This window comes from Peromyscus californicus, unplaced genomic scaffold, assembly GCF_007827085.1.
Source record: "Peromyscus californicus insignis strain IS unplaced genomic scaffold, ASM782708v3 Scaffold_5__1_contigs__length_169319896, whole genome shotgun sequence".
In the NCBI taxonomy this organism is placed as follows: Eukaryota; Metazoa; Chordata; class Mammalia; order Rodentia; family Cricetidae; genus Peromyscus; species Peromyscus californicus.
This window is the reverse complement of record NW_026294573.1, coordinates 110,159,351-110,172,127: the sequence shown is the minus strand read 5'-3', so window position 1 is coordinate 110,172,127 and position 12,777 is coordinate 110,159,351. Positions and strand designations below refer to the sequence as shown.

Sequence of the window (12,777 nt, the reverse complement as noted above, 5' to 3'; positions counted from 1 at the left end):
CTTTACACACAAAAGTGCTTCAATTTCTTTTGGTAGTTTTTGCAATGAACGAGTAACATTTATTTTCATGCCTCTTCAGTGTAGTGGAGAAACACAGTTCATTTTTATTTCAGAGTAGGCCTTAAAGGATACCCAAGTCTGCAGTGTTTGGAAACTGACAAGGCCTAGCCTTTTAATACAACCCAACTTTTCTTTAAAGGATAAAAATGACTAAAAAAAGAAAAAGAAAAGAAAAAGAAATCAAAACTCCTTGAGCAATCCAAACAACATATCTCAAATTTTAGAAGTTGTATACATTTTAGGTTAGACATTTAGAAGTCATTACTATCAACTTCAATGGCCTTTCTCTTCCTGTATATTGGTAGAAGCCTCTTTTTCCAGGAATGCTGTCCTTGTCACTCTCCTTACACCAGCTTCATTTTTAACAACTTGGAATTCAATCTTTTTCCTCTGCAGATCAAAAGGTAAGATTCTTGCCATGTGTTAAGGCTTGTCTAGAGCAACAGGAGCAGACAAGAGCTAGGATCTCATGGTTATGGCTCAGTGTTAGACTTCCTGGTGCTCCTTTGTCAGTGCTGATCCCATTCTCTGTGGCTTACAGTCTGGTGTCTGCCATTTACTGAGGACATCAGAAGGAATGCTGATTTTGAGAGAAAGCATTAGAAATATTCCTAAAAATGCAATGAAGTTATTTTGTATTTGTGGGATAACAGCGATGAGAATTAAAAGTGGATGTTTGTACCTCCTGTTTTCCAATCTTCTCACATCTCTTGCAAATACTCTTCAGTAATCTTACAAAAACACTCAGTCTGCAATGGATAAAAAATATCCTGACCCTGAACTACAGAAAGTCTGAGAAGCTCAGAGAAATAAGATAACTGGTGAGCCAGCTAACCCCTCGGGAGCAGCTTCCCTATCTCTGAAAACGGAAAGAGTGAATCCCACTCTGTTTTCTTATCAGCCTGTGAATTCTAGATGCATTTACATATTTATAAGCCATTTGTAAATTATAAGACTGCATATAAACACACAAGCATCATATTCTAAGTAATTATCCTCTGGAAAGTAGTGTGGCATCTCAGCTAAAAGAAACTTAGTGTCTCTTAACTACTCCAAAGTGTTGGCTTTATAAATCAATGTAAGAGCAGAAACTGCCACCAAAAAGAAATGGATCAGAAAGCTCCCAGGAAATACAGGGATTCCAAGGCAATTCACTGACATGTTGTCAGTGCAGTTTCTCCGCCTGCTAATGCAAGGGTCATTACACCTACCACGTTTCAGTTTATAGTGACAGGTAAACAAAGCAAGGTAGTAAAGTATCTTGGGTGTATTACTTGGCATGTGGAAAATACTCAGTATAAGCTAAACTGCTGTCTTTAAATTCTTTTCACACGTAGAGGAAACTACTAGAATGTTGATAAGCAGTTTCCTGTTTAACACTTAAGAAATCTAAGCAGGCAAGCATAGCCCCTTCTATAAAATGCACAAACTAAATTTCAATAAATACAAACATTTTCCCACGATTGCATCACTACTTTAAGTCCCTGTCAATTTATAACAGTTTTGTTCCCCCCACATAAAACTTAGCCTTTTTCCCCCAGGGAAGACAGAACTTTATTTATCAAGGAACAAGAAGCAAAATACCACACAAGCCTATTCATATGCAGAATTAATAAAGATTGAACTAACAGAGCTAGAATGTAGAATAGGTTAGTAAAGGCTTAGGAAATTAGGAGGAGGAATTTTGGTGGAGAAACTGATGAAAGGAAACACAATTTCAGTGAGATAAATGTCTTCCAATCATAAGAATAAAATTCACAGGCAAAATCTGAGAAGCACTGTCATCTTTAAAATCAATATGCCAGGGGACCTTTTGCATGAAAAACAAGCAAACAAAAACAGAACCTACAGAAGTCACGACATGTAGAAAAGGAAGCATAGAGTCGCATGTGTCCACTTACCAGTTTGAAGTGGGCTCCTCATGCTGGTGGTGGCCACCTGTGCTCTTTATCTTAGACGCTTTTTTAAAAATAATTCTCTTACTATGCTGCAAGGAAAAAAATGGAAGAAAAAGGAAAATGAAATAATGCTCCAACCTTTGGAGTTCCCATACCTTTGACTGGCTTCATAAACTTTTAAAACAATACCAGAGATTAGCCTATTTCATGGGTTTGGTATTTTCCATTTTAAAGGCAATGCATTGCCATATTTATCCAGAACATGGATTTAATGCTTATCTCTATCACCAAGGTATATCTTAATATTATATTACTTTGAGGAATAAGGCAAGGACACCAGAAATGCAAGACCAACCTTAGATACCATGTATGCACATCTTTTTTTTTTTTCTTTTAAATCAAATATGTTTTGTGGAAACAGGGTCAAACTATTTAGTCCTGGTTTTCCTAGAAGATATGTAGATCATGTTAGCTTCATACTCAGAATTCAGCCTGCTCTCACTCCCTAATGCTGAGATTAAAGGCATGGGAAAGGTCTCGAAATGTGTTATATCCACCATCGCCATTTTTTCCCTATGTATACTGCTGCACCATTCCCAAAGTACATGATAACTAGTGAACCATTTTATTCACATGTGCTTATAAAATTAGATTTGGGGGAACATTTAAGAGTTACTTCATATGCAGGATTTCAATTATCACATTGAATTACTATTGTCTACTTTAATAGGTTATGCAACGTTATAATTTAATGTGAGGTTAATTAGTATCTACAAACATTTTCTACTATCACTATTGTATGTTAAAATTGATTTTACTTGTATTCAATACCTAATCAAGAAATTTTAACAACACAGGAAAGATACAGTCTAACCAATATGCTAGTACGATTCATCTTGTTTTCATTACTCCAGAGACCCACCCTACCATTTCATATCTTTCCCTGCAAATTCAAATGTTATCTGAAGCTATCCTTTTGAAAGAAAACATCCAGGTGGCCTATACCACAGCACCTTAGCTTTGGTTATGTCTGGAAATCTATTGTTCTGAAAAGTTTATTCTTTCCAAGAGCACATGTGAAAACCAAATTTAGAGAATTCATGATGCAAGTGTAGGAATAAAAACAAAATCCGAGAAAACTTTAGATTAGAACAAATGGAAAACATAAACTGTATATAGCCATGTATGTGCGTGTTCCAAATATAAAATATGAAAGGGGACCCCTAACTATGAGGAAGAATTTGAGATAACATCTTACAGAAGGAACTCACCTGCTTCCAACTCCTTAGAGTCCAGTTTCTTTTCTACCTAGCCTCTTTCTCAAATGTTTCCATGCTTCCTATCCATTTTTTTAAAACTTAACTTCATTTATTTCTTCTAGTATCCAACTTCCTCCTTCAGGTTTTGATGACCTTCAGTAATGTACCATTTGATAGACAGCAGCTAGACTTTCCTGAAAGAAGGACATTGCTGAGTCTATTTCTGACTCACTGAAGCTCCTGCCTCTACACCTGGCTGTAGTTTCCTAAGCAATTCAACTTCATCAACAATAACACTGGCTCTTTTTCATACATGAATCCCTCCACCAATTTGATCAGATTAGATCTTTAAATCAGAGTTAGAATCTTGCTAGCCTATTACTAAAACTGTTACAGGTTGTGAAATAAAAGAAGTAGGGAACTGAGCTCCAGTTTCTAATGAAACTTAAGCTTGATGTATTCAACTATCTTTGATCTACCTTTTTCTTGTCATTTATTATGGGTTTTAGGAGAATTAAGATTGTTTTTCCTCATAGGTCTGATCATCAATTGTTGGGAGCTCCACAACCAAGGAGAATCTTGCTAATACTCCTATCCCCACAGCAATGGACTGTCTGGAGGTAAAGTGCTTTTTTGTGTACTGCAGGCACTTTGAAAATAGCTTGTATCAAACTAAATGAGTTCCAGTATAAATAAAGAGCCTGAGACATTGCAGACGGCACTCAGGAAGATATTGGTGTGACAGCTAGAAAGATGCAGTGTGACCCTCTGCAATTGATGCTTTGTATCGAGTGTAAAGTCTAATAAAATGAGCTCCATCATGGAACCAGTGTGCTCAATGAAATCTGTATTAAGCCTAAATATGAGCTCTGTCTGCTGCCTTAGTAAAAGGAGGAAAAAGATAAAAAGGAACAAACTGTAACTTGAGTCAGATTCATGACACAAAAAAACCTAGGTGTCATATGTATTTTCTATTCTAATCAAAGTGAGAAGTGAAAGAATATTTATATTATATATGTTGCCTTGCTGTGACACTATTTCAAATACACCAAAACATGGCTTTATTTATTTCAAAACCTCTGGCATAAGTTACACGTTGATTCATTTTCTAGCACTTTCATAGCTGTAGCTCATTAAATTATGCTTGTATTATATAAGCTGCCCTGAGTACACACTGTTAACCTAAAAAGATTGTAGGGTAAGAGGTTATTTTAAATACATTCTATTCCTTCCACATAGATCGATGCAGACAAGCTTCCTAGAGAACTTTTTCTGCTGCTATAGGAAAAACTTCAGAGTCTGGTAAGGGAGATATGGAGGAAGCAATGCCACTTAACCAGTTGCCTTGGCCTAAGCAGTGGATTCTAGTAGCCTGATCTTTCCTGGAACACTCCTCACTTGAGTGTGCTGAAGGAAGATTGCTTATTGAAGTTTGATTGCCATCTGTTGGGGAATTATTTAGTGACAGATAATCACAGAGCCTTCAAGTCATACATGATGTAAGTCATTCCTTCTATCCCCTACTCTCTATGAGGATGTTGGTATTGACAAGATGGTATACACCGAAACTCTCTTGGCATCAGCTGAGCTGAATGAACAGCTCTGACTGTTGGACAAATTGTCACACCTTGGTCCAAGAACTGTTTTCATAAACTACTCAATATATAGATGGCAGTTTTCCAATTCACTGAAAGAAGTTGTCATGGCCACACTAAGATACATAGCATCTTTCAGCCTCAGCAGCAGCAACATCCTGAACACACAATGATAGCCACATTCCTTACACAATGAGTTGTTAGAAATTTCACTATTCTGGAGATCTATAGCCAAGCACCAGGTTGAGTTCCAGGAGTCCAGCTGAAGTGAGGGAAGCAGGATTCTATGAGCTAGAGGCATTAATGTCATTGTGGGGAAATCTACAGAGACAACCGAACCAAGCTAGTGGGAACTCATGAACTTTAGACCAACAGCTGTGGAGCCTGCATGGGACTGGATTAGGTCCTCTGCATAATCAAGACAGCTGGGTGGCTTGATCTGTTTAATGAGCCTCTGGCAGTAGGGTCAGGACCTATCCCTGGTGCAAGAGCTGGCTTTTTGGAGCCAATTACCAATGGTGGAACATCTTGCACAGCCTTGATGTAGGGGGAAGGGCTTGGACCTGCCTCAACTGAGTGGATTGGGCTCTGCTGACTCCTCATGGGAGGCCTTACCTTTTCGGAGGAGGGAAAGGAGGGTAGGTTGGGAGGAAGGTTGGTGGAGAGCAGGAGGAGGGATGAGAGGGAGATCTGTGGTTGGTATGTAAAATGAATAAAAAATTTCTTAAAAAACAAAATAATTTAAAAAACAAAAAGAGAATTATCTACAATAAAAAAATAAATTTCACTATTCTGGTTAACTTCTTCTGGATAGACTTCAAATTATCAATATGTCCTATGAAAATATGCATAAGACAATATTTCTAAAACTCCAGCACAAACAGAGCAGTGAAAGATGAATGAAAAATTGTTCTGGTTTGTGAAGAATAATGAGGCCCAAAGTTAAAATGATTTCAACTTCACAAAAATAGGCAGAGGAAAAACTAAGTGAAAAATCTATTAACATTTTAGTGGATGAGAAATTGAAGTCTCAGCTTGGTGGTGGTAATGTGTGTGTGTGTGTGTGTGTGTGTGTGTGTGTGTGTGTGTGTGTGTGTGTACGCGAGCTCATGATTGTGAGGGTTGGGGAGAGAGAAAGTGGCAATGGGTACACTGTTTATAACACACATATATTTCAATCTGTTATCTACACTGACTGTTAAATCTTTAAAATGGCTAGGCCTCTGAGAGGGATGGAAAGAATATTTGTTATAAAAAAGACACCTAGTAATAGGTTTCCACAAAGCTTTTCTGCTGTGGGCCGCAGGAATATATTCTAAGAACTCAGCTGGTATGGCAAAGCCACTACCTGGAGGAATCAGGGAATTCCTCCAGAGGAAGCCAAATCACAAGGAGTTTTTGGTGTTACTTGGCTTGTTATATATCAGCTGTATTCTGTTATGAAAGTCATGTGTGCTTTCATAGTTTTCCCAATTGACTTTTCCCTAAGAAAGGCTAACAGTGTGGACTGATCACTCTCTGGACATACACATTCCAGGTATTTGGAGAACAGCCTCAGGAAAGGCTTTCTCTGGAATCAGATATCTCCCTTGGCCACTTTCAAGGACTAGCAGTAATAACAGTCTACATGCAAGTCTCCTGATTTAACGTAAATTCCACAAGGAGACACCACCTAGGTTAGGTGCAGTTCAGCTTGGACCCTCCTTTCTTACAGCCTTACTAACTTTATATACCGCTAACTCCTTACCTAACCACTTCTAGGAATATTTAGATAATCCTCTGCACTGACAGCAATGCTCAGCCAGGACCCCAGTTCAAGCCTCCCTGTAATTATCATCATTAGCAGCATCCGGCCAGGTCCATCCCCAGATGGAGGAGAATACTTTATCAGAGATACTTCTGTATTCTCTAAGAATAGACTTAACCATCCAGGCTACCTGTTTGAGAAGGCCTGGTGGATGTGCCAATTAAGGTTTACTTCCTCCTTTCCCAAACCTTACCTCTGGTTCTAGATCTCCCTTTAACTATCACCAGAGGCATCTAGCTGTACACAGGTTGCCTAGCGACTGAGCACACTTTCCCCCACCCTGCAGGAAAACGGCAGATAGCTTGGACAGATAGGAGCCACAGGAAAAAAGAAGACAGTTTTATTTTCTCCCATTGACCTAGCAACTTATAGATTCTTAACATTTTCTATTAATCACGTTTAAGACTATAATTGAGCACATAAGATTCCCTCTTCTTAGATATTACCCGAATTTAGCCTTTAGTTAATTCATTTCCCCATTGGTCACTTCCTTTTGGGGTTGCAAATGATAATTAATGGTTATTGGCTCCCTATGTGGTTCTTATTACCCCTCCGTTTGACCCTGGAAGCCTGGCTTTATATACCAGGACTTCCAGGGCACGGGGAGACAGAGAAGAGAAAAGGGAATGGAAGAACTAGATGGGTAAGAACTCGAGAGGAACAAACTGAGATGGGGAAGAACTAGATTGAAGGGCTAGAAGAGAGGACTAAAGGAACGAGATGGAAGATGAGGAAAAACAAGTTGAGGAAGAACGAGATGAGGAGAGAGAAGGAGATGGGAGAAAAGATGATAAAGGAAGGAACAAGATGGATGAGAACCTAGAAGGGGCAGAACTAGATGAAGGAATTAAGATAGAACCTAGAGGGGACCGCAGACAAGTGTAGAGAGAAATCAGGCTAGAAATTAGCTAAATACGAGAGCAGAATATAAGCTTGTAACTGACTCAGAAGAATAAATTGCATGGACTAAGGAGTTTCGTGTACATAGATTCATTTCTTCTCATCAAAGATTAATTATCAGCTGGTTGTAGATTCTTCCCGGACCCTGGGAGGAGACTATCGAGGGGCTGGACCCCCATAGTCTCCGATACTTTTCCATAAATGCTCCACTTTAGTTATCCCTCTCTTCTGCCCAGAACACCTGTCCATCCCTACTTGAACCTCTCCACCCCCAATACTCCTTTCCTTTGCTTTCTTATCACTTATCTTCTACTAGCCACTGCCCCTTAAGAGGTTTCTCCTGGTGGCCCCTTTCTAGTTTACTGGAAAACTACAGTTGCTCCAATTTAAGCATATATAATGAAAGATTCAAAGCCAGGAGCACATATGGAAGAGAACACGCAATGTTCATCTTGCTTTGCCTTTTCAATTTAGAAAGTACTCATATGTGCTTACACCATATAGTATATTCTTTACTTTTTCTTCCATCATTTTAGAGTTTAAGGTTTTATTTTAAATCTTTGGGTCTATTTGGATTTTTTTTTGTATGCAGGGAGAGAAAAGGGTCTAGTTTCATTCTTTTACAGATCAATAACCAGTTTTCAGAGCACTTTCTACTGATTGAGTAAATGTAGGTGAACTAATAATGTTTATTTTAAAATTTCTCCAGGTGAAATTGGTAGGTAGTTAGGAGTGTGAGCAACTGGAGAAAGTGGTTTACCCAGAACAATAAATCCAGGATGTGTCAGTGCTGGAACCAGAAGCTAGTTGGCCAGGATTGATTTATAACAAATTCCTTAAAGTTAACATGTTGTAAGTTCAGTCTTTTATATATACAGCAGCGTATTCATAAATATTCATATGTTAAGAGAATAAAATCTACTACTTTTAACTAAATTTTTATAATTTTTTGTTGTATTTTTGCTTAAAAATTTTAAATTTAAATATATTTTGATTATATTCTTTTCTTCCTTCGAATTCTTCAAGATGCTCTCCCCTTCCCTACCCATACAACTTTAAGTTCTTTCTTAAATAAAAGCACAAAAGTGACTGCAGAGTCGTTTGTGTGTTGGTCAACTGCTCCTGAACATGAAGCCTGTCCTGAAGTGGTTCATAGGCCCAGTGTCACTCTATTGGAGAAAACAGACTTTCCCTCTCCCAGCAGGTATAAATAACAGTTCAGTTGTTCATCTTTACCCTAGTGACTAGGTTTTTATTCATTCATTTTTTTATTTTAACAAAATAAATTATAATAAGACAAAACCTAAAATTTTATAAATAGACACAACTCTATAGGATCCCAAAGGTGAAGTGTCCTAGGGCAGTAAAGGAGATTTTGTGTGGTACAAAATTTAAATCACCAACTCTGTAGGGAATTCTAGAATTAAGGTTTTTAGCACTGTCATTAATTGGTTGTTTATTGACTTAGTTAGGAAACCATTTCCTCAGTGAAAAATAAAGAAATAATATACACATTATATAGTCATGAGAATCAACTCAAATGCTAATGGAAATTTAGAATCAAGCGAGGAACCTATGGCAATAGCTTTTCTCACTTTTGTTAGTATTTTGTTAGTATTCCTACTACTAGTTGCCCCAAATATAAACCTAAGCATCTTTCAGTAAAAGGAATAGAAGAATTTATAGATTCAGCCAAACCACCAAAATTAAACTAAGAAGTCAACAAGCTAAACAGACCTATTACAAATAAGGAGAATAAAATCATAATAAAAGGCCTTCCAGGAAAAATAAATGTCCAGGGACAGATTATTCATAGCAGAATTCTACTAGACTCTCAAGGAAGATCTATGGCCAATCTTTCTTAAACTATTTAAAAGAAGAAGGAAGGAAGAGAGGGAGCACTCCCAAACTCCTTCTATGAAGCCAGAATGGTTCTAATAGCAAAACCAGGTGAAGACACAACAAAGGGAAAAGATCATGTAACAAATCCCCCAGCACCAGGCATGAGAAACCCGCTTTTGAGCTGTTGGTCAAGGTTGTCCAGGAGACTCCTAAAACATCCAGCCTACTTCTATTACCCTCTTCCCTCTGAAGATAAAAGGTAAGTCTGCTGAAGACATCATGCACTTCAGAAACAGGGCTTAGAGGCCGGAGCCTGCACATGACATGAAATGACTTGGAAATGACCTGAAATGCGTCCACCCTGAGAAGATGCTTTTACGGAACCAGAAGAGACCATGCAAGATTCCAAAGGAGGGAAGCAACCAAGGAACCTACTCAATTTTGACACCTTAAAAATGTCAACAACCAGAATAGTACAATAATCATAAGATTGCAATAATGGTATGCATAGCTTGGCAGTAACCAACAGCTCTCTAACTGGACTTAATATCCACTCAACAAAGGAGAAAACATCCCTGGTACTGGAAACCTAGTCAACTACCCAGGATTAGTGAAATCGTGATTGTTGAGGAGAATCTACAACCACAACTTTACTAAACCAGAATAATCCCTGACTACATTCTAAATACTTGTCCTTATACTCACAGAAAAATGTAATCCTTAACCCTCATAAAGGAAATTTCTCTTTACTGAAAACAGAGAACATTCACAGAAAACCACAATGAATCAAAATTCAGAGTAACAGAGCCCAGTCTCTACGGCCATATGTACAAGACAACTCCTATACCCAAGACTTGGGGAACATTATACAAAGAGTGGTTTAAAAGACTGTAGGAGCCAGAGGGTTAGGGAGTTTGCTATGAAACTGTGTCTCCTCGTAATGTTGAAAGCTATATCCATAAAGTCTCACCAATAACATTGCCTAATGATGAGTGAAATGAAGGCAGTAACGATAGATATGCCAAAGTGGATTGGGGAAAGCCCACGAAGGCTAAACCCTGCACAAAGAACTATAGACAACTAAGCAATGCCCAGACTTGGGCAAATAGTCTGCTTCTAGGAAGAGCATGCTGATTGGTTATCCAATAGTGAATGAATAGCCCTGAAAACATATACCCAATTAACACTGTACAGACAAAGAGGTTATATTTCAGAATATATATGTATGTACGTATATGTTTGTAACAACAATCAGCAAAAAAGAGACCATCTATTTGAAAGAGAGCAAGTAGAAATATATGGGAGGGTTTGGAGGGATGAAAAGAGACAGGAGACATTTTGCCATGTATAGCTGTGATTTAACAAAATAAAAATTAATAGTCTCATAAATATTAAATCATCTGCTGCCTAATTGTGTTCTTCTATTGTTGCTTACTAGTTACATGGTAATAAACCCAAGTGCATTTTAAAAATAAAATTTCACAGTCTCTATTATAAGAGATTCTGAGTGAATAAATGTAGGTGAATTAATAATGTTTATTTTAAAACTTCTCTGGGTGAAATTAATAGATAGTTAGGAACTTGAGCACCTGGAGAGAGATGTTTACCCAGAACAATATATCTAGCATGTGACAATACTATAACTAGAAGCCACTTTGCCAGTATTGATTTATAATAAATTCCTTAAAGTTAGCATGGTATGAATTCAGTCTTTTTATGTGTAAGGCAGCATATTCATAAATATTCATATGTTAAGTGAATAGATCCAGCAAATGTTCACCATAAAATGTATATATTAAGATGAATGTTTTAATGGTATTGCCAAAGGCACAGAGAAATAGTAAACTCAGATCTCATTGGATTGCATATGTTAGTTGAGTCTTTCTGTAGGATAATGTTTCCGGATATAACAGAACTGCCAGGTTATTGCCCATAACCTGTAATTTTAACTCCAATAATTTCAGCTCTAGAAAACTACTTCACATTTATATCCATCGTGAGTATGTAATGATGAATATAAAAAATACTTATTTTAAGTTTTTTTTTTTTTACTTAAAACATCTGGAAAATTCAGTGGAAAATGTCTCATGCACATTATTGCATGAACATTTGATGTTTTTGTAAATTACATCTTCAAAATAATTCCAAATCATATTTCACAATTTTAGTTTCATTCTTCTCTGTTATGATTCCCAACAGAAACAGAAGCAGACAGGAATCTTCTGTAAAAGTTGACTTCCATTGTGTGCCATGTATCTTCTATGAGCCAGTTAGATTAAGGAATAACACAATGATATCTGATCATTCTGTATGAACTATCCAGTCCTCAGTTCTTTGTTGTACAGGGAAACTCACTGTGCCAAACAAAGGATTGACAGCACTGTTTTAACTCACATGATGGATATCTGAGAGCTGAATGCTATCCTGGGACACAATTTTATAAAGAATCAAAAACTATTGCAACATATGATATTATATAAATTCCTGCCAACATCTTCATGACGGCAATGCAGTTGACAACCTGGAGCTGCATAACAAAGCTTCAGGTTATGCTGAACCCCACATGTAATCATATTGAATTGAACTTTGCTGTTTACTTTAAAAGTAGGCTTTGAAAAATCACTTTTTTGATGCCCTTCAAGCTTCTAAATCTTGAAATTCTGATAGCTGTTAATTATTGCTCTGTACTGGAGATGTTTGAAGTGGGCTTAACTAAAGAGAGTACCACACTGTCATAGGTCTGGTAATTCTAAACAGATAAAATGATAGACCTGTACAGCATGGTCAGAACTGTTGTCCATCTGTTATACAAGGGAGAAGCCAGTGAAATCTCAAGTATAAAAAACAAACAAGCAAACAAAAAACAAAATTTTTTAAAGAGAAAAGTAGTGTACTACTGGACTTTTTAAATTATGGAACAATTACCTTAAAAATAACTGTAGCTTGCACAGTCCATAGAATTATATAAATATTCACTGAGTGTGTTTATCTAGCTAAAGATAAGCAAAAACCCAAAAAACTCTCATAAACAGGGACTGACTTACTTCAAAATCTTTGAGTGATTGACATATTAAAAAATATCATGAAAGAGACAAATATCTGCTATTCCAATCATAGTCATTTGCTTGAGATTGCTGTCCTTTTGTTGTGACTAGCATATGTTTATCACACATGTTTTATTATGACATTTCATGCCCACACATGCGTCTTCTCATATTTGTCCTCATTACACTGTTCTTTTTCTGTTGCTCACACTCATCCCCTTCTGCTTTCTACCTAGTCCCTCCTCAATTTCTACATCTTTCTTTCAAATTTACTTTATTATTTTTAACAATGTGTATGTGGGTAGGAGGGTATATGCACACAGGTGCAGGTGGTCCATGGAGGGAAGGTTATCAGTTTCCTTAGAGCTAGAG

General features: G+C 37.2%; 1 protein-coding gene across 21 annotated transcripts in view; it reads right to left on the bottom strand.

The window, feature by feature from the left end:
• Lingo2 (leucine rich repeat and Ig domain containing 2) overlaps positions 1 to 12,777 on the bottom strand; it is a 1,194,974-nt gene that overhangs the window by 529,289 nt on the left and 652,908 nt on the right. For 19 of the 21 annotated variants that reach the window (XR_008213749.1, XM_052716815.1, XM_052716814.1 and 16 more), the window contains one exon: positions 1,962 to 2,047. The exons of the other annotated variants lie outside the window; for them this stretch is intronic. The gene's annotated coding sequence lies outside the window, so the exon portion shown is untranslated. The remainder of the gene's footprint in view (positions 1 to 1,961; positions 2,048 to 12,777) is intronic. 21 annotated transcript variants of the gene reach the window in all.